Raw genomic sequence first — 26302 nt, 5'->3', positions numbered from 1 at the left:
TGATTGAGAACCTACAGGAGAGAGTTGAGCCAGTCCGGGAGCCACTACTGGGGAGATAAACACAAGAGACTGTTCTGATTGAGAACCTACAGGAGAGAGTTGACCCAGTCCGGGAGCCACTACTGGGGAGATAAACACAAGAGACTGTTCTGATTGAGAACCTACAGGAGAGAGTTGAGCCAGTCCTAGTGCCAAAACTGGGGAGATTAACACAAGAGACTGTTCTGATTGAGAACCTACAGGAGAGAGTTGAGCCAGTCCTAGTGCCACTACTGGGGAGAAACACCATCAAGGAAGGAAGTCAAGCAGTGACAATGGTCCTTGGTTTGACCTGTCCCTATACAGATCTACTGGCTCAGGAATCCACCAATGAAATCTCTAGGTGGGGCAGTTTCCCAGACACAGATTAACTCTAGTCCTGGACTAAAAAGCACTTTCAACTGAGAATGTCCATTGAAAGTACTTTTTAGTCTAGGATTAGCCTTAATCTGTGTCCAGGAAACCAGCCCTGGAGGAGACAAACAGTGAGATTTTTTTTTTTTTTTTTTTTACAGAGTAGCCCTATACAATTACCATACTGTGTACTGTGCTTTCTCTGCAAAAGCTATTTATTCTATAGTTGTGCCTATAGCCTGTAACCAGTCTTGTCTACACATTACTAATCGATCCATGGTTTTATATCCCTTTTGATATACAAGTCAATACTTTCCCAACGTGTCTAAATATGGGCCTGAGGGACAGTATTAGACCATATCTGCCATACCGAATGGCTGCGAACCCTATTCCCTATATAGTGCACAAAATTAGTGCACTGCATAGGGATTAGGGTGCCATCTGGGACACAGACAATGCCAGAGGATTTGCCTGACTGACGCTAGAGTCTCACTGAGCGGTGGACAGCTCCAGGGACATGACTGACTGGGATATGATTGCTCCTTGCTCTTTAGATTATAGATGAATTTGTATTGCGTGTTCTGAATCCCTGAGGCAGACGTATGGATCGCCCCTCTGACGCCTGGTGATAGATGTTCATTGGCCTGCTCATAGTCTTTATGTGGTGAATACTGAGCAGTTATTCTTCAGTGGTTAGCCCTGAATAGTGGGCGGCCAGCCTCTCTTGTGGGTAAGGGACTTGTGCCTTTCCCTCTCTGAAAACGAATGGGAACAACACACCACCACCACACTCAACAGTGGTCAGGAGTGTATCCAGGACAATCTCCAATACAGATCATTAGGCTACATAGGCTTATTATTAGGCTACATAGGTCTATCACTAGGCAACGTGAGCCTATAGTTTGTAGTTGATTTGGTCATTTGCCGTAGCGTAGGTTATGGAAAGAATGATCAATTCACTATGATGTGAAATGGTTGTGGATGTATTTCAATCTATTACACTGAGTCCCTTTGAACCAATGGAGCAAATAATCCAATCCCCAAGTTTATTAATTCACCTCCACACCACCGTTGTTATGATTATTTGAGTTCAATCCTCTAAATGAACAACATATCACAATGTAACAGGAAGTATCTACGGTGCAAACGGAAAAACAACAATACTATAAATCCGCCTCCTCTTCTCAACCATCAACACACATCTTTCTTGTTCCTTCCTTTCCAACGTGTGTGTGAATGTTATTGAACATCTGAGACGGGACATGAACTCCTAACAGATACAGTGCTGCTGTTGTCTGTCGACCCATGACAATTCATCCCTGTGGTAAATCTGATTATAAATTCATCCGCTGTAGATGACCTGCGCTTGTTTCTGCTTGTGATTAATACAACCTGCTGTGATGGCCATGATGGATACGGTGGGGCTCCACAGCTGAAGTTCATTAATAATTGGAATGTTGTAGAGTGTGAAGTAATGAATACTAATTATTTCCTTTCATGGCTGACGGAGGACTACAAGCCAATCCATCAGCCCAGGACTTTCATTTGGTGGAGTAATGGTTCTATCAATAGTACATTCATTTTTGCTTGTGAAGATATAGAGTGTAACAGGATCCGGGCCATGGGAAACCTGGGCCCTAAAAAATGGGGTCCGTTGCCTGACATGGGAAGGGTAATTAGTGAAAAATGGGGTCAGTTGCCTGACATGGGAAGGGTAATTAGTGAAAAATGGGGTCCGTTGCCTGACATGGGAAGGGTAATTAGTGAAAAATGGGGTCCGTTGCCTGACATGGGAAGGGTAATTAGTGAAAAATGGGGTCCGTTGCCTGACATGGGAAGGGTAATTATTGAAAAATGGGGTCCGTTGCCTGACATGGGAAGGGTAATTAGTGAAAAATGGGGTCCGTTGCCTGACATGGGAAGGGTAATTAGTGAAAAATGGGGTCCGTTGCCTGACATGGGAAGGGTAATTAGTGAAAAATGGGGTCCGTTGCCTGACATGGGAAGGGTAATTAGTGAAAAATGGGGTCCGTTGCCTGACATGGGAAGGGTAATTAGTGAAAAATGGGGTCCGTTGCCTGACATGGGAAGGGTAATTAGTGAAAAATGGGGTCCGTTGCCTGACATGGGAAGGGTAATTAGTGAAAAATGGGGTCCGTTGCCTGACATGGGAAGGGTAATTAGTGAAAAATGGGGTCCGTTGCCTGACATGGGAAGGGTAATTAGTGAAAAATGGGGTCCGTTGCCTGACATGGGAAGGGTAATTAGTGAAAAATGGGGTCCGTTGCCTGACATGGGAAGGGTAATTAGTGAAAAATGGGGTCCGTTGCCTGACATGGGAAGGGTAATTAGTGAAAAATGGGGTCCGTTGCCTGACATGGGAAGGGTAATTAGTGAAAAATGGGGTCCGTTGCCTGACATGGGAAGGGTAATTAGTGAAAAATGGGGTCCGTTGCCTGACATGGGAAGGGTAATTAGTGAAAAATGGGGTCCGTTGCCTGACATGGGAAGGGTAATTAGTGAAAAATGGGGTCCGTTGCCTGACATGGGAAGGGTAATTAGTGAAAAATGGGGTCCGTTGCCTGACATGGGAAGGGTAATTAGTGAAAAATGGGGTCCGTTGCCTGACATGGGAAGGGTAATTAGTGAAAAATGGGGTCCGTTGCCTGACATGGGAAGGGTAATTAGTGAAAAATGGGGTCCGTTGCCTGACATGGGAAGGGTAATTATTGAAAAATGGGGTCCGTTGCCTGACATGGGAAGGGTAATTAGTGAAAAATGGGGTCCGTTGCCTGACATGGGAAGGGTAATTAGTGAAAAATGGGGTCCGTTGCCTGACATGGGAAGGGTAATTAGTGAAAAATGAAAAGCCACCGGGTCGGGTTTGTCGAGCCTCTGCTAATTGAATTGAAATGGAGGAACAGATAAATACTGTATTGGTTACTTTGGGAAACGATAGATTATCTCCTGGATACATTTAAGATTATTTCCTTGTGGTTAACATTTTAAACCTTTCAAAGTTTGGAGAAGCATGAGGATTTCTGACCAGAGGGCTTCTGGTTTAAAGGGATACTTTGGGATTGTGTCTACTTCCCCAGTCAGATAAACTCATTGATACCATGTTTATGTCTCTGTGTCCAGTATGAAGGACGTTAGAAGTAGTTTTGCGAGCCAATGCTAACATAGCGTTAGCGCAATGACTGGAAGTCTATGGGTATCTATTAGCATACAGCGTACCCCCACAATCTATTTTGCCGTACCGGACCGGATGCCGAGCCAGACCGCACCGGCTAACTTTCACCCGTGTGTGTGTGTGTGTGTGTGTGTGTGTGTGTGTGTGTACATTGGAGGTGTTGGGGGAAAAGCAGAAGACATACAGTATTTCCATCCCATGTGGACTAGTCTTAGTGTATAATTATGTTCATGATAACCAGGTTAAATGAATCATACAGTAGCCTGTAGTTTAGTATCACTGGTGTTAGAACAACAAGGGAAACATGTACTGTTCAGCATCTCTGATGTACAGTAGTATCTGGGAGTTTAGTATCACTGGTGTTAGAACAACAAGGGAAACATGTACTGTTTAGCCTCTCTGATGTACAGTAGTATCTGGGAGTTTAGTATCACTGGTGTTAGAACAACAAGGGAAACATGTACTGTCCAGCCTCTCTGATGTACTGTAGTATCTGGGAGTTAAGTAGCTCTGGTTTAGGATGTGTACTAGCGTCAAGACTTAAATTCCATGTGTTATTATATAGGCCTACTGTTTTATAGTCTAGTTAGTAGAGCAATGCGCGCTCCATTTCACCGTGTTAGCTGCAAATGAAATGTACTTATGGCTACGCTGAAATGGGGAGGAATCTGGAGCATGACTGAGGCCCTAGTTCATAGCTCATTGTGTTAACTGACACATACACACACAGGTGGTGGAGGCCAGAGAGATCAAGACAAAGATCAACGAGGCCAGAGAGCTCTACCGCCCTACTGCCCAGAGAACCTCTCTGTTCATCATCTACAACCTGCACAGAATCAACCCCATCTCTGTACCTGTCTCTCTGTACCCGTCTCCCTGTGTTCAGCTCCCTGTACCTGTCTCCCTGTACCTGTCTCTCTGTACCTGTCTCCCTGTACCTGTCTCCCTGTACATGTCTCTCTGTACCTGTCTCCCTGTACCTGTCTCTCTGTACCTGTCTCTCTGTACCTGTCTCCCTGTACCTGTCTCCCTGTACCCGTCTCCCTGTACCTGTCTCTCTATACATGTCTCCCTGTACATGTCTTCCTGTTCCTGTCTTTCTGTACCTGTCTCTCTGTACCTGTCTACCTGTTCCTGCCTCCCTGTCTCCCTGTACCTGTCTCCCTGTACCTGTCTCCCTGTACATGTCTTCCTGTACCTGTCTCCCTGTACCTGTCTTCCTGTACCTGTCTCCCTGTACCTGTCTCTCTGTACCTGTCTCTCTGCACCTGTCTCTCTGTACCTGTCTCCCTGTACCTGTCTCTCTGTACCTGTCTCTCTGTACCTGTCTCCCTGTACCTGTCTTCCTGTACCTGTCTCTCTGTTCCTGTCTTTCTGTACCTGTCTCCCTGTATCTGTCTCCCTGTACCTTTCTCCCTGTACCTGTCTCCCTGTACCTGTCTCCCTGTATCTGTCTCCCTGTACCTGTCTCCCTGAACCTTTCTCCCTGTACCTGTACCTGTCTCCCTGTATCTGTCTCCCTGAACCTTTCTCCCTGAACCTTTCTCCCTGTACCTGTCTCCCTGTACCTGTCTCCCTGTACCTGTCTCCCTGTACCTGTCTTCCTGTACCTGTCTCTCTGTTCCTGTCTTTCTATACCTGTCTCCCTGTATCTGTCTCCCTGTACCTGTCTCTCTGTTCCTGTCTTTCTATACCTGTCTCCCTGTATCTGTCTCCCTGTATCTGTCTCCCTGTACCTGTCTCCCTGTACCTGTCTCCCTGTACCTGTCTTCCTGTACCTGTCTCTCTGTTCCTGTCTTTCTATACCTGTCTCCCTGTACCTGTCTTCCTGTACCTGTCTCCCTGTACCTGTCTCTCTGTACCTGTCTCCCTGTATCTGTCTCCCTGAACCTTTCTCCCTGTACCTGTACCTGTGCTCCAGACCTTCAACACAGTCTTCCACAAAGCGATAGAGCGAGCGGAGTGGGACGAGGACGTGAGGGCCAGAGTGCTCTCCTTGACCGAGGCCGTCACCTACTCAGCATTCCTCTACACCAGCCGGAGCCTCTTCCAGAGAGACAAGTCAACCTTCCTGTCACACAACGCCTTCCAGGTAAGTGGCCCGGGGCCGCCCCAAAAGGTTGGCCCCCCCTGTCATTCTCATAAATCTAAGCACTTATTCTGGCCCCACATTAGCTTCAATTAGAGGCCGTCAGCGGGACAGAAGGACCATACGCTGCTTTTGATTAGCTCTCCCACCTGGCCTGGCCAAAGCTGTTCAGACTGTTACCTCTGACAGGGGGTGTGGCCTGACGGCAGAATGCTAATAGCTGTCATGGCCACCTGCCTGTCGCCAACTGTTCTCAACTCCACTGTGAGAAAGTGTCTACAGTAAGGCTGTCATTCGCCTGGTCTTGGCTTCACAAGTCTCTGTTTCAGATTAATGTTTCTGGTAGCCCGAGGCCATATTCTAGTTTGATCAAAAACTTTATTGATAGGATAGAAGTTCTGACCTGAATCTAATCTATACCTGTTGTTATATCTCTGTTGTCTCTCCTCTCCAGATTCTGCTGACCCGTGGGCAGATTGAGGCCCAGGAGTTGGACTTCCTGTTGTATTTCCCAGTGGAGCCCAGCGTAGCCAGCCCTGTCCCGTTCCTGTCCCCACAAGCCTGGGGAATCGTCAGGGTAACACACATCTCCAAGGCTGCACCTTAAAATCACACCCTATTCCCCATTGAGTGCAATAATCACACCCTATTCCCCATAGACTGCACTAATCACACCATATTCCCCATTGAGTGCACTAATCACACCCTATTCCCCATAGACTGCACTAATCACACCATTTTCCCCATTGAGTGCACTAATCACACCCTATTCCCCATAGAGTGCACTAAAATGAGTGCACTAAGAAGTACAGTAGCACATTGTGTTTGCGATCCAACTGGCACCTTATTCCCTATGTAGTACACTATTGACCAGGGCCCATAGGGAATAGGGAGCCTGCAATGGGACATTGGCAGCTTATGGTGGTGTGATGATGATGATCTCCTCAGACCCTGTCTACCCTGGATGAGTTCCGGGGGGTTGGACCGGGACATTGAGGGCTCAGCCAAGCGCTGGAGGAAGATGGTAGACTCAGAGTGTCCTGAGAGAGTGGGGTTTCCTCAGGACTGGAAGAATAAAAGCTCCCTACAGAAACTCATTATGCTGAGAGCCATACGCCCTGACAGAATGACCTACGCCCTCAGGTGAGACATCGGTTATGTCCCAAATGGCCCCCTATTATTCCCTATATAGTGCACTACTTTTGACCAGGGCCCAAGGGTTCCATTTGGGACTGAGACATCAGCACTACATATTCTACAGTATTCTTTCATTTCTGGTGAGGAAGTGTGGCCTCTGCACTTGTTTGTAAACGGACTTGGACGTGGTGAATGTAAATGCAACAGTTTTATGCACTTCAAGCTTTGCCAGTAAGGAAATGATAGTAACATACTGTATTTCACCTCTATCAGTCCCATAGTGAGTAAGTAACTAAATCTGTGACAGGAGCTTTGTGGAGGAGAGCTTGGGAGCGAGAAATGTGGACGCTGCCAAGCTGGAGAGTAGCCCCTCCAGCCCTGTGTTCTGCATCCTCTCTCCTGGAGTGGACCCACTCAACAATGTGGAGAACCTGGCTACACAACACACTAACACCGGGCTGCCAACCCTCCTCCTAGAGAGCTACTGGGTTGAGCAGCAGACTCCAGTCCTGTTCTCACATTAACCACCTGATTCAGATACATCCTGAAATAAGAATAATAAGATAAGAAGCACGTGGGGACTGTGGAGAGATATTCTGAGTGTCTTGTGTCCTGTGTTGTGGGATTGAGGCTGGGTTTCTCCATAGAGCTGGGGACACTACACAATGTGTCTCTGGGTCAGGAGGAGGTGGCTGACAGGGGCCCTGCAGAAGGCCTCTCAACACAGACACTGGGTCATCCTGCAGGTAGGGAACAGCAGACACTGGGTCATCCTGCAGGTGGGGAACAGCCGACACGGGGTCATCCTGCAGGTAGGGAACAGCAGACACTGGGTCATCCTGCAGGTAGGGAACAGCCGACACTGGGTCCTCCTGCAGGTAGGGAACAGCAGACACTGGGTCATCCTGCAGGTAGGGAACAGCAGACACTGGGTCATCCTGCAGGTAGGGAACAGCAGACACTGGGTCATCCTGCAGGTAGGGAACAGCAGACACTGGGTCATCCTGCAGGTAGGGAACAGCCGACACTGGGTCATCCTGCAGGTAGGGAACAGCAGACACTGGGTCATCCTGCAGGTAGGGAACAGCAGACACTGGGTCATCCTGCAGGTAGGGAACAGCATTTGTCAGTATGGAAGTATTTGATTGAGGTTGCATGGCTCAGTGGAACAAATGGAATAGTCCACAAAGTGCAGACAGTACCCTGGGCTTCTGGCCCTCAAACGTTCAAACTACTTTCTGAAAACGGTATTACGGTGTACAGCAGGGCTGCCATATTCCTGTCCTGGAGGGCCCAAACATCATTCATTCTACCTGGTAGTTAATTACACTCACTTGGTGTCCCAGGTCTGAATTAGTCCCTGCCGCATTGGGCCAGTAACCGAAAGATTACTGGATCGAATCCCGAGCTGATAAGGTAAAAATATGTAATTCTGCCTCGGAGCAAGGCAGTTAACCCACTGTTCCCTGGGCACCGAAGACGTGGATGTGGAATAAGGCAGCCCCTGGCACCTCTCTGATTCAGAGGGGTTGGGTTAGATACAGAAGACACATTTCAGTTGAATGCATTACGTTGTACAACTGACTAGGTCTTTCCTTTTCCCTTTGATTAGAAGGAGAGAATGAAAACCAGAAGTGTTTCGGCCCTCCAGTACAGCCTGCTGGACACGGTAATACAGTAGGTAAGTCTATACTAGTGGAAGTCTGGAGGGTCATAGTGACTGTATGATGTTGTTCCAGTAGCCAGACTAGACTAGTGGAAGTCTGGAGGGTCATAGTGACTGTATGATGTTGTTCCAGTAGCCAGACTAGACTAGTGGAAGTCTGGAGGGTCATAGTGACTGTATGATGTTGTTGCAGCAGCCAGACTAGACTAGTGGAAGTCTGGAGGGTCATAGTGACTGTATGATGTTGTTCCAGCAGCCAGACTAGACTAGTGGTAGTCTGGAGGGTCATAGTGACTGTATGATGTTGTTCCAGTAACCAGACTAGACTAGTGGTCGTCTGGAGGGTCATAGTGACTGTATGATGTTGTTCCAGTAGCCAGACTAGACTAGTGGTAGTCTGGAGGGTCATAGTGAATGTATGATGTTGTTCCAGCAGCCAGACTAGATTAGTGGTAGTCTGGAGGGTCATAGTGACTGTATGATGTTGTTCCAGTAGCCAGACTAGACTAGTGGTAGTTTGGAGGGTCATAGTGACTGTATGATGTTGTTCCAGTAACCAGACTAGACTAGTGGTAGTCTGGAGGGTCATAGTGACTGTATGATGTTGTTCCAGTCAGCAGCCAGACTAGACTAGTGGTAGTCTGGAGGGTCATAGTGACTGTATGATGTTGTTCCAGCAGCCAGACTAGACTAGTGGTAGTCTGGAGGGTCATAGTGACTGTATGATGTTGTTCCAGTCAGCAGCCAGACTAGACTAGTGGTAATCTGGAGGGTCATAGTGACTGTATGATGTTGTTCCAGTCAGCAGCCAGACTAGACTAGTGGTAGTCTGGAGGGTCATAGTGACTGTATGATGTTGTTCCAGCAGCCAGACTAGACTAGTGGTAGTCTGGAGGGTCATAGTGACTGTATGATGTTGTTCCAGCAGCCAGACTAGACTAGTGGTAGTCTGGAGGGTCAAAGTGACTGTATGATGTTGTTCCAGTAGCCAGACTAGACTAGTGGTAGTCTGGAGGGTCATAGTGACTGTATGATGTTGTTCCAGTAGCCAGACTAGACTAGTGGTAGTCTGGAGGGTCATAGTGACTGTATGATGTTGTTCCAGTCAGCAGCCAGACTAGACTAGTGGTAGTCTGGAGGGTCATAGTGACTGTATGATGTTGTTCCAGTAAACAGACTAGACTAGAGGTAGTCTAGAGGGTCATAGTGACTGTATGATGTTGTTCCAGTAACCAGACTAGACTAGAGGTAGTCTGGAGGGTCATAGTGACTGTATGATGTTGTTCCAGTAGCCAGACTAGACTAGTGGTAGTCTGGAGGGTCATAGTGACTGTATGATGTTGTTCCAACAGCCAGACTAGACTAGTGGTAGTCTGGAGGGTCATAGTGAATGTATGATGTTGTTACAGCAGCCATACTAGACTAGTGGAAGTCTGGAGGGTCATAGTGACTGTATAATGTTGTTCCAGTAGCCAGGCTAGACTATAGGTAGTCTGGAAGGTCATAGTGACTGTATGATGTTGTTCCAGTAGCCAGACTAGACTAGTTGTAGTCTGGTGGGTCATAGTGACTGTATGATGTTGTTCCAGTAACCAGACTAGACTAGTGGTAGTCTGGAGGGTCATAGTGACTGTATGATGTTGTTCCAGCAGCCAGACTAGACTAGTGGTAGTCTGGAGGGTCATAGTGACTGTATGATGTTGTTCCAGTCAGCAGCCAGACTAGACTAGTGGTAGTCTGGAGGGTCATAGTGACTGTATGATGTTGTTACACCAGCCAGACTAGACTAGTGGTAGTCTGGAGGGTCATAGTGACTGTATGATGTTGTTCCAGTCAGCAGCCAGACTAGACTAGTGGAAGTCTGGAGGGTCATAGTGACTGTATGATGTTGTTCCAACAGCCAGACTAGACTAGTGGTAGTCTGGAGGGTCATAGTGACTGTATGATGTTGTTCCAGTCAGCAGCCAGACTAGACTAGTGGTAATCTGGAGGGTCATAGTGACTGTATGATGTTGTTCCAGCAGCCAGACTAGACTAGTGGTAGTCTGGAGGGTAATAGTGACTGTATGATGTTGTTCCAGCAGCCAGACTAGACTAGTGGTAGTCTAGAGGGTCATAGTGACTGTATGATGTTGTTCCAGTAGCCAGACTAGACTAGTGGTAGTCTGGAGGGTCATAGTGACTGTATGATGTTGTTCCAGTCAGCAGCCAGACTAGACTAGTGGTAGTCTGGAGGGTCATAGTGACTGTATGATGTTGTTCCAGTAACCAGACTATACTAGTGGTAGTCTGGAGGGTCATAGTGACTGTATGATGTTGTTCCAACAGCCAGACTAGACTAGTGGTAGTCTGGAGGGTCATAGTGACTGTATGATGTTGTTCCAGTAACCAGACTAGACTAGTGGTAGTCTGGAGGTTCATAGTGACTGTATGATGTTGTTCCAGTAGCCAGTCTAGACTAGTGGTAGTCTGGAGGTTCATAGTGACTGTATGATGTTGTTCCAGTAGCCAGACTAGACTAGTGGAAGTCTGGAGGGTCATAGTGACTGTATGATGTTGTTCCAGTCTGCCAGACTAGACTAGTGGTAGTCTGGAGGGTCATAGTGACTGTATGATGTTGGTCCAGCAACCAGACTAGACTAGTGGTAGTCTGGAGGGTCATTGTGACTGTATGATGTTGTTCCAGTCTGCCAGACTAGACTAGTGGTAGTCTGGAGGGTCATAGTTACTGTATGATGTTGTTCCAGCAGCCAGACTAGACTAGTGGTAGTCTGGAGGGTCATAGTGACTGTATGATGTTGTTCCAGTCAGCAGACAGACTAGACTAGTGTTAGTCTGGAGGGTCATAGTGACTGTATGATGTTGTTCTAGTCAGCAGACAGACTAGACAAGTGGTAGTCTGGAGGGTCATAGTGACTGTATGATGTTGTTCCAGTCAGCAGCCAGACTAGACTAGAGGTAGTCTGGAGGGTCATAGTGACTGTATGATGTTGTTCCAGTCAGCAGCCAGACTAAACTAGTGGTAGTCTGGAGGGTCATAGTGACTGTATGATGTTGTTCCAGTCAGCAGCCAGACTAGACTAGTGGAAGTCTGGAGGGTCATAGTGACTGTATGATGTTGTTCCAGTAGCCAGACTAGACTAGTGGTAGTCTGGAGGGTCATAGTGACTGTATGATGTTGTTCCAATCAGCAGCCAGACTAGACTAGTGGTAGTCTGGAGGGTCATAGTGACTGTATGATGTTGTTCCAGTAGCCAGACTAGACTAGTGGTAGTCTGGAGGGTCATAGTGACTGTATGATGTTGTTCCAGTAACCAAACTAGACTAGTGGAAGTCTGGAGGGTCATAGTGACTGTATGATGTTGTTCCAGTCAGCAGCCAGACTAGACTAGTGGTAGTCTGGAGGGTCATAGTGACTGTATTATGTTGTTCCAGTAGCCAGACTAGACTAGTGGTAGTCTGGAGGGTCATAGTGACTGTATGATGTTGTTCCAGTCAGCAGCCAGACTAGACTAGAGGTAGTCTGGAGGGTCATAGTGACTGTATGATGTTGTTCCAGTCAGCAGCCAGACTAGACTAGTGGTAGTCTGGAGGGTCATAGTGACTGTATGATGTTGTTCCAGTCAGCAGCCAGACTAGACTAGTGGTAGTCTGGAGGGTCATAGTGACTGTATGATGTTGTTCCAGTAACCAGACTAGAGTAGAGGTAGTCTAGAGGGTCATAGTGACTGTATGATGTTGTTCCAGTAACCAGACGAGACTAGAGGTAGTCTGGAGGGTCATAGTGACTGTATGATGTTGTTCCAGTAGCCAGACTAGACTAGTGGTAGTCTGGAGGGTCATTGTGACTGTATGATGTTGTTCCAGTCTGCCAGACTAGACTAGTGGTAGTCTGGAGGGTCATAGTGACTGTATGATGTTGTTCCAGTAACCAGACTAGACTAGTGGTAGTCTGGAGGGTCATAGTGACTGTATGATGTTGTTCCAGCAGCCAGACTAGACTAATGGTAGTCTGGAGGGTCATAGTGACTGTATGATGTTGTTCCAGTCAGCAGCCAGACTAGACTAGTGGTAGTCTGGAGGGTCATAGTGACTGTATGATGTTGTTACAGCAGCCAGACTAGACTAGTGGTAGTCTGGAGGGTCATAGTGACTGTATGATGTTGTTCCAGTCAGCAGCCAGACTAGACTAGTGGAAGTCTGGAGGGTCATAGTGACTGTATGATGTTGTTCCAACAGCCAGACTGGACTAGTGGTAGTCTGGAGGGTCATAGTGACTGTATGATGTTGTTCCAGTCAGCAGCCAGACTAGACTAGTGGTAATCTGGAGGGTCATAGTGACTGTATGATGTTGTTCCAGCAGCCAGACTAGACTAGTGGTAGTCTGGAGGGTAATAGTGACTGTATGATGTTGTTCCAGCAGCCAGACTAGACGAGTGGTAGTCTGGAGGGTCATAGTGACTTTATGATGTTGTTCCAGTAGCCAGACTAGACTAGTGGTAGTCTGGAGGGTCATAGTGACTGTATGATGTTGTTCCAGTCAGCAGCCAGACTAGACTAGTGGTAGTCTGGAGGGTCATAGTGACTGTATGATGTTGTTCCAGTAACCAGACTAGACTAGTGGTAGTCTGGAGGGTCATAGTGACTGTATGATGTTGTTCCAACAGCCAGACTAGACTAGTGGTAGTCTGGAGGGTCATAGTGACTGTATGATGTTGTTCCAGTAACCAGACTAGACTAGTGGTAGTCTGGAGGTTCATAGTGACTGTATGATGTTGTTCCAGTCTGCCAGACTAGACTAGTGGTAGTCTGGAGGGTCATAGTGACTGTATGATGTTGGTCCAGCAACCAGACTAGACTAGTGGTAGTCTGGAGGGTCATAGTGACTGTATGATGTTGTTCCAGTCTGCCAGACTAGACTAGTGGTAGTCTGGAGGGTCATAGTTACTGTATGATGTTGTTCCAGCAGCCAGACTAGACTAGTGGTAGTCTGGAGGGTCATAGTGACTGTATGATGTTGTTCCAGTCAGCAGACAGACTAGACTAGTGGTAGTCTGGAGGGTCATAGTGCCTGTATGATGTTGTTCCAGTCAGCAGACAGACTAGACAAGTGGTAGTCTGGAGGGTCATAGGTACTGTATGATGTTGTTCCAGTCAGCAGCCAGACTAGACTAGAGGTAGTCTGGAGGGTCATAGTGACTGTATGATGTTGTTCCAGTCAGCAGCCAGACTAGACTAGTGGTAGTCTGGAGGGTCATAGTGACTGTATGATGTTGTTCCAGTCAGCAGCCAGACTAGACTAGTGGAAGTCTGGAGGGTCATAGTGACTGTATGATGTTGTTCCAGTAGCCAGACTAGACTAGTGGTAGTCTGGAGGGTCATAGTGACTGTATGATGTTGTTCCAGTCAGCAGCCAGACTAGACTAGTGGTAATCTGGAGGGTCATAGTGACTGTATGATGTTGTTCCAGCAGCCAGACTAGACTAGTGGTAGTCTGGAGGGTAATAGTGACTGTATGATGTTGTTCCAGCAGCCAGACTAGACTAGTGGTAGTCTAGAGGGTCATAGTGACTGTATGATGTTGTTCCAGTAGCCAGACTAGACTAGTGGTAGTCTGGAGGGTCATAGTGACTGTATGATGTTGTTCCAACAGCCAGACTAGACTAGTGGTAGTCTGGAGGGTCATAGTGACTGTATGATGTTGTTCCAGTAACCAGACTAGACTAGTGGTAGTCTGGAGGTTCATAGTGACTGTATGATGTTGTTCCAGTAGCCAGACTAGACTAGTGGTAGTCTGGAGGGTCATAGTGACTGTATGATGTTGTTCCAGTAGCCAGACTAGACTAGTGGAAGTCTGGAGGGTCATAGTGACTGTATGATGTTGTTCCAGTCTGCCAGACTAGACTAGTGGTAGTCTGGAGGGTCATAGTGACTGTATGATGTTGGTCCAGCAACCAGACTAGACTAGTGGTAGTCTGGAGGGTCATTGTGACTGTATGATGTTGTTCCAGTCTGCCAGACTAGACTAGTGGTAGTCTGGAGGGTCATAGTTACTGTATGATGTTGTTCCAGCAGCCAGACTAGACTAGTGGTAGTCTGGAGGGTCATAGTGACTGTATGATGTTGTTCCAGTCAGCAGACAGACTAGACTAGTGGTAGTCTGGAGGGTCATAGTGACTGTATGATGTTGTTCCAGTCAGCAGACAGACTAGACAAGTGGTAGTCTGGAGGGTCATAGTGACTGTATGATGTTGTTCCAGTCAGCAGCCAGACTAGACTAGAGGTAGTCTGGAGGGTCATAGTGACTGTATGATGTTGTTCCAGTCAGCAGCCAGACTAAACTAGTGGTAGTCTGGAGGGTCATAGTGACTGTATGATGTTGTTCCAGTCAGCAGCCAGACTAGACTAGTGGAAGTCTGGAGGGTCATAGTGACTGTATGATGTTGTTCCAGTAGCCAGACTAGACTAGTGGTAGTCTGGAGGGTCATAGTGACTGTATGATGTTGTTCCAGTAACCAAACTAGACTAGTGGTAGTCTGGAGGGTCATAGTGACTGTATGATGTTGTTCCAGTCAGCAGCCAGACTAGACTAGTGGTAGTCTGGAGGGTCATAGTGACTGTATGATGTTGTTCCAGTAGCCAGACTAGACTAGTGGTAGTCTGGAGGGTCATAGTGACTGTATGATGTTGTTCCAGTCAGCAGCCAGACTAGACTAGAGGTAGTCTGGAGGGTCATAGTGACTGTATGATGTTGTTCCAGTCAGCAGCCAGACTAGACTAGTGGTAGTCTGGAGGGTCATAGTGACTGTATGATGTTGTTCCAGTCAGCAGCCAGACTAGACTAGTGGTAGTCTGGAGGGTCATAGTGACTGTATGATGTTGTTCCAGTAACCAGACTAGACTAGTGGTAGTCTGGAGGGTCATAGTGACTGTATGATGTTGTTCCAACAGCCAGACTAGACTAGTGGTAGTCTGGAGGGTCATAGTGACTGTATGATGTTGTTCCAGTCAGCAGCCAGACTAGACTAGTGGTAGTCTGGAGGGTCATAGTGACTGTATGATGTTGTTCCAGTCAGCAGCCAGACTAGACTAGTGGAAGTCTGGAGGGTCATAGGTACTGTATGATGTTGTTCCAGTCAGCAGCCAGACTAGACTAGAGGTAGTCTGGAGGGTCATAGTGACTGTATGATGTTGTTCCAGTCAGCAGCCAGACTAGACTAGTGGTAGTCTGGAGGGTCATAGTGACTGTATGATGTTGTTCCAGTCAGCAGCCAGACTAGACTAGTGGAAGTCTGGAGGGTCATAGTGACTGTATGATGTTGTTCCAGTAGCCAGACTAGACTAGTGGTAGTCTGGAGGGTCATAGTGACTGTATGATGTTGTTCCAGTCAGCAGCCAGACTAGACTAGTGGTAATCTGGAGGGTCATAGTGACTGTATGATGTTGTTCCAGCAGCCAGACTAGACTAGTGGTAGTCTGGAGGGTAATAGTGACTGTATGATGTTGTTCCAGCAGCCAGACTAGACTAGTGGTAGTCTAGAGGGTCATAGTGACTGTATGATGTTGTTCCAGTAGCCAGACTAGACTAGTGGTAGTCTGGAGGGTCATAGTGACTGTATGATGTTGTTCCAGTCAGCGGCCAGACTAGACTAGTGGTAGTCTGGAGGGTCATAGTGACAGTATGATGTTGTTCCAGTAACCAGACTAGACTAGTGGTAGTCTGGAGGGTCATAGTGACTGTATGATGTTGTTCCAACAGCCAGACTAGACTAGTGGTAGTCTGGAGGGTCATAGTGACTGTATGATGTTGTTCCAGTAACCAGACTAGACTAGTGGTAGTCTGGAGGTTCATAGTGACTGTATGATGTCTAGTCTGGCTACTGGAACAACTAGTGGTAGTCTGGAGGGTCATAGTGACTGTATGATGTTGTTCCAGTAGCCAGACTAGACTAGTGGAAGTCTGGAGGGTCATAGTGACTGTATGATGTTGTTCCAGTCTGCCAGACTAGACTAGTGGTAGTCTGGAGGGTCATAGTGACTGTATGATGTTGGTCCAGCAACCAGACTAGACTAGTGGTAGTCTGGAGGGTCATTGTGACTGTATGATGTTGTTCCAGTCTGCCAGACTAGACTAGTGGTAGTCTGGAGGGTCATAGTTACTGTATGATGTTGTTCCAGCAGCCAGACTAGACTAGTGGTAGTCTGGAGGGTCATAGTGACTGTATGATGTTGTTCCAGTCAGCAGACAGACTAGACTAGTGGTAGTCTGGAGGGTCATAGTGACTGTATGATGTTGTTCCAGTCAGCAGACAGACTAGACAAGTGGTAGTCTGGAGGGTCATAGTGACTGTATGATGTTGTTCCAGTCAGCAGCCAGACTAGACTAGAGGTAGTCTGGAGGGTCATAGTGACTGTATGATGTTGTTCCAGTCAGCAGCCAGACTAAACTAGTGGTAGTCTGGAGGGTCATAGTGACTGTATGATGTTGTTCCAGTCAGCAGCCAGACTAGACTAGTGGAAGTCTGGAGGGTCATAGTGACTGTATGATGTTGTTCCAGTAGCCAGACTAGACTAGTGGTAGTCTGGAGGGTCATAGTGACTGTATGATGTTGTTCCAATCAGCAGCCAGACTAGACTAGTGGTAGTCTGGAGGGTCATAGTGACTGTATGATGTTGTTCCAGTAGCCAGACTAGACTAGTAGTAGTCTGGAGGGTCATAGTGACTGTATGATGTTGTTCCAGTAACCAAACTAGACTAGTGGTAGTCTGGAGGGTCATAGTGACTGTATGATGTTGTTCCAGTCAGCAGCCAGACTAGACTAGTGGTAGTCTGGAGGGTCATAGTGACTGTATGATGTTGTTCCAGTAGCCAGACTAGACTAGTGGTAGTCTGGAGGGTCATAGTGACTGTATGATGTTGTTCCAGTCAGCAGCCAGACTAGACTAGAGGTAGTCTGGAGGGTCATAGTGACTGTATGATGTTGTTCCAGTCAGCAGCCAGACTAGACTAGTGGTAGTCTGGAGGGTCATAGTGACTGTATGATGTTGTTCCAGTCAGCAGCCAGACTAGACTAGTGGTAGTCTGGAGGGTCATAGTGACTGTATGATGTTGTTCCAGTAACCAGACTAGACTAGTGGTAGTCTGGAGGGTCATAGTGACTGTATGATGTTGTTCCAACAGCCAGACTAGACTAGTGGTAGTCTGGAGGGTCATAGTGACTGTATGATGTTGTTCCAGTAACCAGACTAGACTAGTGGTAGTCTGGAGGTTCATAGTGACTGTATGATGTTGTTCCAGTAGCCAGACTAGACTAGTGGTAGTCTGGAGGGTCATAGTGACTGTATGATGTTGTTCCAGTAGCCAGACTAGACTAGTGGAAGTCTGGAGGGTCATAGTGACTGTATGATGTTGTTCCAGTCTGCCAGACTAGACTAGTGGTAGTCTGGAGGGTCATAGTGACTGTATGATGTTGGTCCAGCAACCAGACTAGACTAGTGGTAGTCTGGAGGGTCATTGTGACTGTATGATGTTGTTCCAGTCTGCCAGACTAGACTAGTGGTAGTCTGGAGGGTCATAGTTACTGTATGATGTTGTTCCAGCAGCCAGACTAGACTAGTGGAAGTCTGGAGGGTCATAGTGACTGTATGATGTTGTTCCAGTCAGCAGACAGACTAGACTAGTGGTAGTCTGGAGGGTCATAGTGACTGTATGATGTTGTTCCAGTCAGCAGACAGACTAGACAAGTGGTAGTCTGGAGGGTCATAGTGACTGTATGATGTTGTTCCAGTCAGCAGCCAGACTAGACTAGAGGTAGTCTGGAGGGTCATAGTGACTGTATGATGTTGTTCCAGTCAGCAGCCAGACTAAACTAGTGGTAGTCTGGAGGGTCATAGTGACTGTATGATGTTGTTCCAGTCAGCAGCCAGACTAGACTAGTGGAAGTCTGGAGGGTCATAGTGACTGTATGATGTTGTTCCAGTAGCCAGACTAGACTAGTGGTAGTCTGGAGGGTCATAGTGACTGTATGATGTTGTTCCAGTAACCAAACTAGACTAGTGGTAGTCTGGAGGGTCATAGTGACTGTATGATGTTGTTCCAGTCAGCAGCCAGACTAGACTAGTGGTAGTCTGGAGGGTCATAGTGACTGTATGATGTTGTTCCAGTCAGCAGCCAGACTAGACTAGAGGTAGTCTGGAGGGTCATAGTGACTGTATGATGTTGTTCCAGTCAGCAGCCAGACTAGACTAGTGGTAGTCTGGAGGGTCATAGTGACTGTATGATGTTGTTCCAGTAACCAGACTAGACTAGAGGTAGTCTAGAGGGTCATAGTGACTGTATGATGTTGTTCCAGTAACCAGACTAGACTAGAGGTAGTCTGGAGGGTCATAGTGACTGTATGATGTTGTTCCAGTAGCCAGACTAGACTAGTGGTAGTCTGGAGGGTCATTGTGACTGTATGATGTTGTTCCAGTCTGCCAGACTAGACTAGTGGTAGTCTGGAGGGTCATAGTGACTGTATGATGTTGTTACAGCAGCCAGACTAGACTAGTGGAAGTCTGGAGGGTCATAGTGACTGTATAATGTTGTTCTAGTAGCCAGGCTAGACTAGAGGTAGTCTGGAAGGTCATAGTGACTGTATGATGTTGTTCCAGTAGCCAGACTAGACTAGTTGTAGTCTGGTGGGTCATAGTGACTGTATGATGTTGTTCCAGTAACCAGACTAGACTAGTGGTAGTCTGGAGGGTCATAGTGACTGTATGATGTTGTTCCAGCAGCCAGACTAGACTAGTGGTAGTCTGGAGGGTCATAGTGACTGTATGATGTTGTTCCAGTCAGCAGCCATACTAGACTAGTGGTAGTCTGGAGGGTCATAGTGACTGTATGATGTTGTTACAGCAGCCAGACTAGACTAGTGGTAGTCTGGAGGGTCATAGTGACTGTATGATGTTGTTCCAGTCAGCAGCCAGACTAGACTAGTGGAAGTCTGGAGGGTCATAGTGACTGTATGATGTTGTTCCAACAGCCAGACTAGACTAGTGGTAGTCTGGAGGGTCATAGTGACTGTATGATGTTGTTCCAGTCAGCAGCCAGACTAGACTAGTGGTCATCTGGAGGGTCATAGTGACTGTATGATGTTGTTCCAGCAGCCAGACTAGACTAGTGGTAGTCTGGAGGGTAATAGTGACTGTATGATGTTGTTCCAGCAGCCAGACTAGACTAGTGGTAGTCTGGAGGGTCATAGTGACTGTATGATGTTGTTCCAGTAGCCAGACTAGACTAGTGGTAGTCTGGAGGGTCATAGTGACTGTATGATGTTGTTCCAGTCAGCAGCCAGACTAGACTAGTGGTAGTCTGGAGGGTCATAGTGACTGTATGATGTTGTTCCAGTAACCAGACTAGACTAGTGGTAGTCTGGAGGGTCATAGTGACTGTATGATGTTGTTCCAACAGCCAGACTAGACTAGTGGTAGTCTGGAGGGTCATAGTGACTGTATGATGTTGTTCCAGTAACCAGACTAGACTAGTGGTAGTCTGGAGGTTCATAGTGACTGTATGATGTTGTTCCAGTAGCCAGACTAGACTAGTGGTAGTCTGGAGGGTCATAGTGACTGTATGATGTTGTTCCAGTAGCCAGACTAGACTAGTGGAAGTCTGGAGGGTCATAGTGACTGTATGATGTTGTTCCAGTCTGCCAGACTAAACTAGTGGTAGTCTGGAGGGTCATAGTGACTGTATGATGTTGGTCCAGCAACCAGACTAGACTAGTGGTAGTCTGGAGGTTCATAGTGACTGTATGATGTTGTTCCAGTAGCCAGACTAGACTAGTGGTAGTCTGGAGGGTCATAGTGACTGTATGATGTTGTTCCAGTCAGCAGCCAGACTAGACTAGAGGTAGTCTGGAGGGTCATAGTGACTGTATGATGTTGTTCCAGTCAGCAGCCAGACTAGACTAGTGGTAGTCTGGAGGGTCATAGTGACTGTATGATGTTGTTCCAGTCAGCAGCCAGACAAGACTAGTGGTAGTCTGGAGGGTCATAGTGACTGTATGATGTTGTTCCAGTAACCAGACTAGACTAGAGGTAGTCTAGAGGGTCATAGTGACTGTATGATGTTGTTCCAGTAACCAGACTAGACTAGAGGTAGTCTGGAGGGTCATAGTGACTGTATGATGTTGTTCCAGTCTGCCAGACTAGACTAGTGGTAGTCTGGAGGGTCATAGTGACTGTATGATGTTGTTACAGCAGCCAGACTAGACTAGTGGAAGTCTGGAGGGTCATAGTGACTGTATAATGTTGTTCTAGTAGCCAGGCTAGACTAGAGGTAGTCTGGAAGGTCATAGTGACTGTATGATGCTGTTCCAGTAGCCAGACTAGACTAGTTGTAGTCTGGTGGGTCATAGTGACTGTATGATGTTGTTCCAGTAACCAGACTAGACTAGTGGTAGTCTGGAGGGTCATAGTGACTGTATGATGTTGTTCCAGCAGCCAGACTAGACTAGTGGTAGTCTGGAGGGTCATAGTGACTGTATGATGTTGTTCCAGTCAGCAGCCAGACTAGACTAGTGGTAGTCTGGAGGGTCATAGTGACTGTATGATGTTGTTCCAGCAGCCAGACTAGACTAGTGGTAGTCTGGAGGGTCATAGTGACTGTATGATGTTGTTCCAGTCAGCAGCCAGACTAGACTAGTGGTAATCTGGAGGGTCATAGTGACTGTATGATGTTGTTCCAGTCAGCAGCCAGACTAGACTAGTGGTAGTCTGGAGGGTCATAGTGACTGTATGATGTTGTTCCAGCAGCCAGACTAGACTAGTGGTAGTCTGGAGGGTCATAGTGACTGTATGATGTTGTTCCAGCAGCCAGACTAGACTAGTGGTAGTCTGGAGGGTCAAAGTGACTGTATGATGTTGTTCCAGTAGCCAGACTAGACTAGTGGTAGTCTGGAGGGTCATAGTGACTGTATGATGTTGTTCCAGTAGCCAGACTAGACTAGTGGTAGTCTGGAGGGTCATAGTGACTGTATGATGTTGTTACAGCAGCCAGACTAGACTAGTGGTAGTCTGGAGGGTCATAGTGACTGTATGATGTTGTTCCAGTCAGCAGCCAGACTAGACTAATGGAAGTCTGGAGGGTCATAGTGACTGTATGATGTTGTTCCAACAGCCAGACTAGACTAGTGGTAGTCTGGAGGGTCATAGTGACTGTATGATGTTGTTCCAGTCAGCAGCCAGACTAGACTAGTGGTAATCTGGAGGGTCATAGTGACTGTATGATGTTGTTCCAGCAGCCAGACTAGACTAGTGGTAGTCTGGAGGGTAATAGTGACTGTATGATGTTGTTCCAGCAGCCAGACTAGACTAGTGGTAGTCTGGAGGGTCATAGTGACTGTATGATGTTGTTCCAGTAGCCAGACTAGACTAGTGGTAGTCTGGAGGGTCATAGTGACTGTATGATGTTGTTCCAGTCAGCAGCCAGACTAGACTAGTGGTAGTCTGGAGGGTCATGGTGACTGTATGATGTTGTTCCAGTAACCAGACTAGACTAGTGGTAGTCTGGAGGGTCATAGTGACTGTATGATGTTGTTCCAACAGCCAGACTAGACTAGTGGTAGTCTGGAGGGTCATAGTGACTGTATGATGTTGTTCCAGTAACCAGACTAGACTAGTGGTAGTCTGGAGGTTCATAGTGACTGTATGATGTTGTTCCAGTAGCCAGACTAGACTAGTGGTAGTCTGGAGGGTCATAGTGACTGTATGATGTTGTTCCAGTAGCCAGACTAGACTAGTGGAAGTCTGGAGGGTCATAGTGACTGTATGATGTTGTTCCAGTCTGCCAGACTAGACTAGTGGTAGTCTGGAGGGTCATAGTGACTGTATGATGTTGGTCCAGCAACCAGACTAGACTAGTGGTAGTCTGGAGGGTCATAGTGACTGTATGATGTTGTTCCAGTCTGCCAGACTAGACTAGTGGTAGTCTGGAGGGTCATAGTTACTGTATGATGTTGTTCCAGCAGCCAGACTAGACTAGTGGTAGTCTGGAGGGTCATAGTGACTGTATGATGTTGTTCCAGTCAGCAGACAGACTAGACTAGTGGTAGTCTAGAGGGTCATAGTGACTGTATGATGTTGTTCCAGTCAGCAGACAGACTAGACAAGTGGTAGTCTGGAGGGTCATAGGTACTGTATGATGTTGTTCCAGTCAGCAGCCAGACTAGACTAGAGGTAGTCTGGAGGGTCATAGTGACTGTATGATGTTGTTCCAGTCAGCAGCCAGACTAGACTAGTGGAAGTCTGGAGGGTCATAGTGACTGTATGATGTTGTTCCAGTAGCCAGACTAGACTAGTGGTAGTCTGGAGGGTCATAGTGACTGTATGATGTTGTTCCAGTCAGCAGCCAGACTAGACTAGTGGTAGTCTGGAGGTTCATAGTGACTGTATGATGTTGTCCCAGTAGCCAGACTAGACTAGTGGTAGTCTGGAGGGTCATAGTGACTGTATGATGTTGTTCCAGTAACCAAACTAGACTAGTGGTAGTCTGGAGGGTCATAGTGACTGTATGATGTTGTTCCAGGCAGCAGCCAGACTAGACTAGTGGTAGTCTGGAGGGTCATAGTGACTGTATGATGTTGTTCCAGTAGCCAGACTAGACTAGTGGTAGTCTGGAGGGTCATAGTGACTGTATGATGTTGTTCCAGTCAGCAGCCAGACTAGACTAGAGGTAGTCTGGAGGGTCATAGTGACTGTATGATGTTGTTCCAGTCAGCAGCCAGACTAGACTAGTGGTAGTCTGGAGGGTCATAGTGACTGTATGATGTTGTTCCAGTCAGCAGCCAGACTAGACTAGTGGTAGTCTGGAGGGTCATAGTGACTGTATGATGCTGTTCCAGCAGCCAGACTAGACTAGTGGTAGTCTGGAGGGTCATAGTGACTGTATGATGTTGGTCCAGTAGCCAGAATAGACTAGTGGTAGTCTGGAGGGTCATAGTGACTGTATGATGTTGGTCCAGCAACCAGACTAGACTAGTGGTAGTCTGGAGGGTCATAGTGAATGTATGATGTTGTTCCAGTCTGCCAGACTAGACTAGTGGTAGTCTGGAGGGTCATAGTGACTGTATGATGTTGTTCCAGTCAGCAGCCAGACTAGACTAGTGGTAGTCTGGAGGGTCATAGTGACTGTATGATGTTGTTCCAGCAGCCAGACTAGACTAGTGGTAGTCTGGAGGGTCATAGTGACTGTATGATGTTGGTCCAGCAGCCAGCCAGCGACAATAGAATAGCGCACCTGATTCAACATGATTATCTGCCTTCTTGATCTGAGCCAGGGAACCTAGGGCAATTTGGTTCAATTTGGTTCTATCAATTTGGTTCAATCAGTTTGGTTCAATCAATTTGATTCAATCTAAAGCGTGATTAGATTAGATCAGCTAAATCAGCTGCTTCGGTACTTGGCTGGAACAAAAGTGTTTAGGTCATTTCCCCTCATTGAGAAACGCTAATGAACACATAAAATACAATAAATACAGTTTTGTGTGTGTGTGTGTGTGTTGTTTCGGTCAGAAAATGCACCTGGTGACGCATTGGTTGCCCACTCTGGAAGCCCTCCTGGAGAGGACCGGGGCGGACACCATAACTACCGGGTGTTCATCAGCGGGGAGCCAGTGCCCAGCCCTGACCAGCACGTCATCCCCAGAGGCATCCTGGAGGACGCCATCAAGATCCCCAACGAGCCACCCACCGGCATGCACACCAGTCTGCACGCTGCCCTCCACAGCTTCAACCAGGTCAGAGGCAAACATATGGCTGATTTAAAAAAAAGTTGTTTTGTAGATATAGAATTTAACTCATACTGTTCAAGTGATGCCTTGTGAAATGAGCAGGGTTCAGAGTTGTTCCTGGTCAAGGTCATGCAGTGAAGGAAAACTCAGTGCCCTACAGTAGTTAATAATTACAGCAGCTGCCTTTCACCTGTGGTGAAGCTCTATTACTGCAGATGCCTTTCAGCTGTAGAGAAGCTCTATTACTGCAGATGCCTTTCAGCTGTAGAGAAGCTCTTACAGCAGCTGCCTTTCACCTGTAGTGAAGCCCTCTTACAGCAGCTGCCTTTCACCTGTAGAGAAGCTCTCTTACAGCAGCTGCCTTTCACCTGTAGAGAAGCTCTCTGACAGCAGCTGCCTTTCACCTGTAGAGAAGCTCTTACAGCAGCTGCCTTTCACCTGTAGTGAAGCCCTCTTACAGCAGCTGCCTTTCACCTGTAGAGAAGCTCTCTTACAGCAGCTGCCTTTCACCTGTAGAGAAGCTCTCTTACAGCAGCTGCCTTTCACCTGTAGTGGAGCCCTCTTACAGCAGCTGCCTTTCACCTGTATAGAAGCTCTCTTACAGCAGCTGCCTTTCACCTGTATAGAAGCTCTCTTACAGCAGCTGCCTTTCACCTGTAGAGAAGCTCTCTTACAGCAGCTGCCTTTCACCTGTAGAGAAGCTATTACAGCGGCTGCCTTTCACCTGTAGAGAAGCTATTACAGCGGCTGCATTTCACCTGTAGAGAAGCTATTACAGCGGCTGCCTTTCACCTGTAGTGGAGCCCTCTTACAGCAGCTGCCTTTCACCTGTAGTGAAGCTCACTTACAGCAGCTGCCTTTCACCTGTAGTGAAGCTTTCTTACAGCAGCTGCCTTTCACCTGTAGTGAAGCTCTCTTACAGCAGCTGCCTTTCACCTGTAGAGAAGCTATTACAGCAGCTGCCTTTCACCTGTAGTGAAGCTCACTTACAGCAGCTGCGTTTCACCTGTAGAGAAGCTCTTACAGCAGCTGCGTTTCACCTGTAGAGAAGCTCTTACAGCAGCTGCCTTTCACCTGTAGAGAATCTCTTACAGCAGCTGCCTTTCACTTGTAGAGAAGCTCACTTACAGCAGCTGCGTTTCACCTGTAGAGAAGCTCTTACAGCAGCTGCCTTTCACTTGTAGTGAAGCTCTATTACAGCAGCTGCCTTTCACCTGTAGAGAAGCTATTACAGCAGATGCCTTTCACCTGTAGAGAAGCTATTACAGCAGCTGCCTTTCACCTGTAGAGAAGATATTACAGCAGCTGCCTTTCACCTGTAGTGAAGTCATCTTACAGCAGCTACCTTTCACCTGGAGAGAAGCTCACTTACAGCAGCTGCCTATCTCCCGTAGAGAAGCTCACTTACAGCAGTGGCCTTTCACCTGTAGAGAAGCTCTTACAGCAGCTGCCTTTCACCTGTAGAGAAGCTCACTTAAAGCAGTTGCCTTTCACCTGTAGTGAAGCTCTCTTACAGCAGCTGCCTTTCACCTGTAGAGAAGCTATTACAGCGGCTGCCTTTCACCTGTAGAGAAGCTATTACAGAGGCTGCCTTTCACCTGTAGAGAAGCTATTACAGCAGCTGCCTTTCACCTGTAGTGGAGCCCTCTTACAGCAGCTGCCTTTCACCTGTAGTGAAGCTCACTTACAGCAGCTGCCTTTCACCTGTAGAGAAGCTCTTACAGCAACTGCCTTTCACCTGTAGTGAAGCTCTCTTACAGTGGCTGACTTATACCTGTAGAGAAGCTTATACACAGCTGCCTTTCACCTGTAGTGAAGCTCTCTTACAGCAGCTGCCTTTCACCTAAATATAAGATCTTACAGCAGCTGCCTTTCACCTGTAGTGGAGCCCTCTTACAGCAGCTGCCTTTCACCTGTAGTGAAGCTCTCTTACAGCAGCTGCCTTTCACCTGTATATAAGCTCTTACAGCAGCTGCCTTTCACCTGTAGTGGAGCCCTCTTACAGCAGCTGCCTTTCACCTGTAGAGAAGCTCTCTTACAGCAGCTGCCTT

The 26302-nt window shown here is 47.3% G+C and overlaps 1 pseudogene; it reads left to right on the top strand.

Moving 5' to 3' along the window:
- Positions 1–24389, top strand: part of LOC139419015 (dynein axonemal heavy chain 11-like) — a 55077-nt pseudogene extending 30688 nt beyond the window's left edge.
- Positions 24390–26302: the final 1913 nt, after the last annotated feature.

Source organism: Oncorhynchus clarkii, chromosome 2, assembly GCF_045791955.1.
Source record: "Oncorhynchus clarkii lewisi isolate Uvic-CL-2024 chromosome 2, UVic_Ocla_1.0, whole genome shotgun sequence".
Lineage (NCBI taxonomy): Eukaryota > Metazoa > Chordata > Actinopteri > Salmoniformes > Salmonidae > Oncorhynchus > Oncorhynchus clarkii.
This window is presented reverse-complemented; position numbering and strand designations above follow the sequence as displayed.